Source organism: Sycon ciliatum, chromosome 12 (genome assembly GCF_964019385.1).
Source record: "Sycon ciliatum chromosome 12, ocSycCili1.1, whole genome shotgun sequence".
Lineage (NCBI taxonomy): Eukaryota > Metazoa > Porifera > Calcarea > Leucosolenida > Sycettidae > Sycon > Sycon ciliatum.
The window spans coordinates 13,329,700-13,337,199 of record NC_088654.1 but is presented as its reverse complement, the minus strand read 5'-3'; positions in this window follow the sequence as shown (position 1 = coordinate 13,337,199).

Below are 7,500 nucleotides of genomic sequence, written 5' to 3'. Positions count from 1 at the left end.
TGGAACCATACATGTACATATTTGTTATAATATTTTTCATCGTGTGGCAATTAATGCATGTGGTGGGTGCAAATGCAAAACAGACATTTGTAATCGTGTAACGCACTTTGGCATGTTTAATTTTCTGCTAGTTTCTTGGGGAAGAAACTTACCCAAAAGTGTTTTCCTTAAGATTTGAGCGCAGTCGTGAAGCGGTCCTTGAGAATGTCATGTGAGTGCAACGCTTCACTTATAGTATTGCATACTTGAATGTCTACTACTCTTTTTTGGAATTAAACAAGACTCTCTTAGAACACAAATTAATACAATGGATAAAAACGGAATACAACATACACTGAAAAACAATCAGAAACTGCATGTGTATAATAAAATAGTTTCAAACCCACACCAAAAAAATTCAAATGATTATTTTATAATTATTGGCCACAACTTTCCTTGTCGTCACCATATCTGGTACAAATCGTTCTGGTGATTTCGACTATAGTGGTGGATAAGAATACTGTTCTGGTTGTCATTTGTCATATTTTGCACTATGCCTTCTTGTTTCTGTCACTGTTTAGGTTGTAAAACTTGATACTTGAATCTTTCAACGATATCCACTCCTGCATGCCTGATTATTTCTCGCTTGGTCCTCATTCCGCCTTGTACATCGTCCCAAAGATGGTTATCGCAGAAAGCAACTGGCGTCTGGTCAATCAACGGAAGCTCAATCAGTTCTCCTCAGGTATTCCGACATTTATGTGCAGAGTCACACGTACCGATCTTTGTCGTTGCTGAACCGGGAAAGGAAGCAGTATAACTATATGCATTGACTCCACAGAGAATCTCATCGTACCATCGTCGTTTGTGTTCCACACTAGTGAAAAAATCGAGGACCAGCGAAACGCGAGTTCACGTTGATCTTCATCAAAGAACGCCTTGAAGTTGCCCTGCAGAACTGTGTGATCCGTTTCTTCAAAGTTTATTCCCGATGCGTACGTGAAGTTGTCTACTTCCATGAACAATTCACCAGTATCATCGTCACTGATATATTTGAAGATTTCTTCCACAATAGATGTACGATCGAAGTAGAAAAAGTACGGAGTGTGGATCTGAATAACAATGGATGGATTTGCCGTAAATAGTGGCGGGCCCCATAGGTAAGGCGTGTCTGAATCCCGATTTCCAGGATAGCTGAATTCGGGTTCTCTGACGTAGCGGAAATTATTTAATCCGTCCAATATCGTACAACCTACAAACTCAGGATCAGGATACTCCATTTCTCGTATGCGATATGAACGGCAGGCAATTCGAAATTGAGACGTCGTAACCAGAATCGATCATTCCACAAAATCTGCACAAGAAGTATCTTTCTTCACAATACAACCAAAAGGTTGACTGTGAATTTTGGGCTCACGATTTGTAAAAGAATTGCCGCAAATTCACGCTATATCTCGCAGGATAGCTGAGTCAAAGGTTTTCACTCTTGCGAAGAGTTACACCTAAATTGGTGCTGAGATATCTTTTTGTCACCGAACACTCGCCGAAAATACATAGCCGTGCTCTATGAACTGTTTTGCTACTAGTTGCTTATAATAATTATTGGCATTGGAAAAAGGATGATACGTGTGGAAACCAAGTGAAAGTCCTAGCTTTGCACAATTTTGCCCACTTATTAGTGGTGTATTAAAATTTAATTAACCCTCTGAGGAAGAACAAGTTACAATCCAGTGCTAACGCTCGGAAACCTACGATTGCATTGTTCGCCGAAGAAAGAGATCCTGGCGTTTCTTTTAGCATAGAGGAAGCTAAAATGGACGCGGAATGCACAGTCTACGTGAACAACCATCATCCATTCCAGTTTCACGGGGTACTTTTTACCGATGACCCTAGCAGAAGGAATTACGAAGATATCTAACGCAACAGGCCTCTCCAAAACTTTAGTTGAAGCATCACAAGCAAAGTGTGAGGCATCAGCATTCCATGCTTGAGCTATTAATCTAAGTGATTATCGCAAAAAAGGCTCTAGTTTTCGTCACGGACACGTTTGTTCGCACTCGCGATGCCGGACAGATTACTGGTGCTGTGCTCGAGGATATATCCAAAGGATTTGACAAGGTCAGGCACCAAGTGCTCATTAATGATTTGTTTGAGGTTGGCATGTCTGGTTCAGCATTAGTTTGGTTTGCCGACTATTTGTCCAATCGTCGCCAAATAGAGCACATTGCTGAGAACTGTAGCCCCCCTTTCTCCTGCATGTGTGCCGTTCCTCGGGCTCTTTTCTTGGTCCGCTGCTTTTTGTACTTATGTTCGTTCGATCCAGTCCATTATTTCCGAGTTTTGTGTGAAAGTTATTCAATTTGCTGACGATATTCGCTTGTATGTTTGCGGTATGCAGAAGAAGGCGCTTAGCAACTCCCGGTCTGCGGCTGTCTCAGCCATCAGTACCTGGCTGTCAAACCGCAATTTAATTCTAAATGCCCGGAAGACACAAGTGCTCTTCCGGTCTGCGCCACATATTACTGACCACAAATTTGCAGTCTACTGTCATGGAATGCAGCTCAAGCAAGTTATATATGCAAAGTACCTTGGAATACATTTGGACCAGGATCTTTCTTTGAGGACTCGAGTTGATTCTATGGTCAACAAACTTGACAGAAAAGTTGGTATTCTGTTCCGAAATCGACACAATATTCCGCTGACTGGCCGAGAAACCTTTGTAAAGTGCCCAGTGTTGCCAGATTTTCTATATGCATCAAATTGTATTTCTGGCGGCTTTTCCTTAACCCAGTTTGGGGCTTGAACGAATGCTAAAGCGAGCTTTACGTTTAGTGTACGTTACTGGTTTTTGTAGTCCATTAAGCCCTTATTTGCGAGACTTGGTCTAGATCGTTTGGCATCCATGTATCGCAAGAAATGATTGTAATTTAGGTGGCGCTGTTTGGAAGTCCGCTGTAGTGTCTTATTAACCCTTTGCGTGCTGAGTACGAGTTAAGTCGCGCTTTATGCATGACCTGATCCACTACGTGCGAGTTAACCCTTTGTGGGTCTTACTCAATGTATGTGAGGGGTGGTCACGCAAACACGCGTACAAACAACCAGCCATAACTCAAGTTCTGTGAGTTGTAGGTATGGGTAAACTATATATTTTCACAATCTGTATGATTGTCTTGACGAGTCCAGAAAACACAAATATGGCTATGTCCAGGCAAGGGTTTGACCCGTGGTAGCCCTTCAAGTTGAGAGAAAATGCAATTGCGAACAATAAAACACAAAAATCACAGCATACCAAACGGTACACGTGCTGATAACGGTTTGGCGGAAGAGAACGACCCCACCGCCAGATCGGTAACATCGAGATTCATCAAACCGACACCAGTAAACGAATCTCTAAATGTGCTTGCTGGTACCACTCGCGTGCGGCGGAAAGTATTTTTCGAGGGGAATGTAGGTCCCTGCTGCAGAGCAACATAGTGAAGTGGTGCAGTGACGGGGATGTGGATGTTCTTGCATGCTCAGTTTCCGAGTCAAGGTACCTAGGGACGTGGTACGCAAGAGTAAGTGTAGCAGAAGATGAAGCATCGAAGATCACGAACAAATCATTCTGGCCCGAAGCCATACAACACACTGTTCGTCCCTGGCGGTTTGCAGATGATTTTGTTTACTAGAGCCACGTGAACCCGTCATGTGTGAGCCGTGAATAAGGGGAGTGGTGGCGTGGTCTGGGATGCTCTGCCGACCTTGGGTCTCGGCTTCATCACAAATAGGCGCGCCAATAGCAGAGAGAGAATAAGAGAGAGACATAGACAGAGAGAAAGAGAGAGAGAGAGAGAGAGAGAGAGAGAAAGAGAGGGGGAGAGAGAGAGAGAGAAAGAGAAAAAGAGAGAGAGAGAGAGAGGAGAGAGAGGAGAGAGTGAGAGGAGAGAAAGAGAGATAGAGAGAGAGCGGGGAGGGTTGGGGAGCAAGAGAACTAAATAAGAGAACTAAATAAAGTATTTAAAAAATATTAGAGAGAGAGAGAGAGAGAGAGAGAGAGGGGGAAAGAGAGAGAGAGCGCGAGCGGGGAGGGTTGGGGGCAAGAGAGGGGGAGAGAACTAAATATTTGAGAGAGGGAGAGGAGAGAGTAATATATATATAGAGAGAGAAAGATAGAGAGAGAGAGAGATAGAGAGAGAGCGAGAGCGAAATAGAGAGAGAGAGAGAGATAGAGATAGATAGAGAGAGAGAGATAGAGAGAGAGAGAGAGAGAGAGAGAGTGAGAGAGAGGAGAGGAGAGAGAGGATAGAGAGAGAGAGAGAGAGAGAGAGAGAAAGAGAGAGAGAGAGAGAGAGAGAGAGAGAGAGAGAGAGAGAAAGAAAGAGAGAGATGGAGAGAGAGAGAGAAGAGATAGGAGAGAGCGAGAGGAGAAAGAGTAAGAGAGAGAGAGAGAGAGAGAGAGAGAGAGGGGTAGATAGAGAGAGAGAGCGAGGAGGGTTGGGGAGCAAGAGAACTAAATAAGAGAACTAAATAAAGTATTTTAAAACTTTGACTTGACACCGAAACTGCACCTGCAAAGAACGCTCCTTCCCACAAAGACAGCTCAGCAAAACACGTCTTCAAATAATTTTCTTGAGGGAGAAAAAGTTCCCAACAGAGTTAGATTCAATGGGATTCTTTTAGGTTTGCATGCAGTCGTGAAGCGGTTCATTCGACTATCATGTGAGCACAATGCTTCACTTCTAGTACTGCACATTGGAATTGCTACTACTCTCCTTGTCGTCACCATATCTGGTACAAATCGTTCTGGTGATTTCAGCTATAGTGATGCATGAGGTTACTGCTCTGGTTGTCATTAATTTGTCATATTTTGCACTATAACTTCTTGTTTACTATCAAGGGTTAGGCTGTAACACTTGAAAATTGAATCTCCCACCGATATCCACTCCTGCGCGCTAGCTTGTTTCTCAGTAGCTCCTCAATCCGTCTTGTCCTCCGTCCCAAAGATGGTTATCGCAGAAAGCAAATGGCATCTGGGCGACTATCGGAAACTAAATCAATTATCCTCAGATATTCCGTCAGTCGGGTGCTGAGTCAATCGATGAGTAACATATCTTGGTCTTGCTGAACAGTGCAAGGTAGAAATATAATATTATCTAAAAGCAGAGACTCCACAGGGAGTTCTATCGTCCCGTCGTCATTAAATTTGTGTTCCACAATAGTGAAAAAGTTGGGAACCAAATAACGGCCAGTTCAGGTCGATGGCCGTGAAAGATTGCGTAGAAAGAGACCTTTACATTTTTCTATTTCGTCTCTCCGCGGCTTTCTCCCGTTGCAAACGTGAAGAGTTCTAATTCCTTGAAGAATTCGCCGGTCACAGCGTTATAGATCGCCGTGAGGATGTCTTCCAGAATAGATGTACTGTGAAAGAAGAATAGTCAGGAGTGTGAGTTGTTGCTGTTGCTGCTAGAATGCGCTGAGGTACAGTTCATTTATGTGTTATAAAGCAAAGGGGAACCTGTACACATTGCACATGTTGCAGCACAGGGATAGTGCTAGGCATGTTACGCATCAAACTCGGAGTAAAGAAGTCCGAGTTAGAAGACAATAAAGAATCGTGGGAATACGACATTTCACACAAGTCATAGTTTCGAGAGACCGATTCGATTTGTAAGTATAACAAGGCCAGTACTATGAAAACACATACACAATCAAAACAAATTCTGAGGCTCGTCCAAGTTGCTTTGGCTGCTGCTTCTTTTCGCGATTTACCCCCCCCCCCCCCTCTGCTACCCAAACAAGTCACCAGATGTTGCTTTTCAAAAGCAAAGCCTTCAATTGCAGCCATTTCTGCTTCATCCGAATTTACAGCTCGAGTGGGAGCCACTGATTCCACTGCCGTGTCCTTTCCTGAAATGTTCGCCTCGGCTAGAAGCGACACATTTTCAGTTCAGACTCGGAGCTTTGAAGTTGGTCTGACAGGCCGGAATCGATCATGTGGATTAAATCTTCGTAAGACAGTTCCCTTTCAAATACCGACTTACTCTTTACCTCTCAGTTCAGTCCAATCAGTCTAGTCTCAGTGACGTAAAAGGACGATTTCTTGGAGGGGGGGGGGAGGGGTTTGGTCCCGCATGACGTCACGGCGCGCACCCTGTAGGCACAATCTCAATCAAAAATGTTTCAAAAACGCTTGGTGGGCAGTAAATAGGACCTTCACTTTTCGACTTAATTTTTTCTTTGAAAGAATACCACGGAACGTGCAATAACTCAAGTATGGGAAAATAAAAAAAATTACGCTCCAATAAATGAAACAAAGATGCGGAGAGTGAGAAATAAGCGTTGCATTACCTTTTCAAAAGCTGTTCGATAACGCTAAGTCAAACTTCTAGTTTGTGTTGAAAAGTTTGATGAACCCTGGAACCATACATGTACATATTTTTTATAATATTTTCATCATGTGGCTATTAATGCATGTGGTGGGTGCAAATGCAAAACAGACATTTGTAATCGTGTAACGCACTTTGGCATGTTTAATTTTCTGCTAGTTTCTTGGGGAAGAAACTTACCCAACAGTGTTTACCTTAAGATTTGAGCGCAGTCGTGAAGCAGTCCTTGAGAATGTCATGTGAGTGCAATGCTTCACTTATAGTATTGCATACTTGAATGGCTACTACTCTTTTTTTGGCAATAAACAAGACTTTCTTAGAACACAAATTAATACAATGGATAAAAACGGAATACAACATACACTGAAAAACAATCAGAAACTGCATGTGTATAATAAAATAGTTTCAAACCCACACCAAAAAAATTCAAATGATTATTTTATAACTATTGGCTACTACTTTCCTTGTCGTCACCATATCTGGTACAAATCGTTCTGGTGATTTCGACTATAGTGGTGGATAAGGATACTGTTCTGGTTGTCATTTGTCATATTTTGCACTATGCCTTCTTGTTTCTGTCACTGTTTAGGGTGTAACACTTGATACTTGAATCTGTCAACGATATCCACTCCTGCATGCCTGATTATTTCTCGCTTGGTCCTGATTCCGCCTTGTACATCGTCCCAAAGATGGTTATCGCAGAAAGCAACTGGCGTCTGGTCAATCAACGGAAGCTCAATCAGTTCTCCTCAGGTATTCCGACATTTATGTGCAGAGTCACACGTACCGATCTTTGTCGTTGCTGAACCGGGAAAGGAAGCAGTATAACTATATGCATTGACTCCACAGAGAATCTCATCGTACCATCGTCGTTTGTGTTCCACACTAGTGAAAAAATCGAGGACCAGCGAAACGCGAGTTCACGTTGATCTTCATCAAAGAACGCCTTGAAGTTGCCCTGCAGAACTGTGTGATCCGTTTCTTCAAAGTTTATTCCCGATGCGTACGTGAAGGCGTCTACGTCCATGAACAATTCACCAGTATCATCGTCACTGATATATTTGAAGATTTCTTCCACAATAGATGTACGATCGAAGTAGAAAAAGTCAGGAGTGTGGATCTGAATAACAATGGATGGATTTGCCGTAAATAGTGG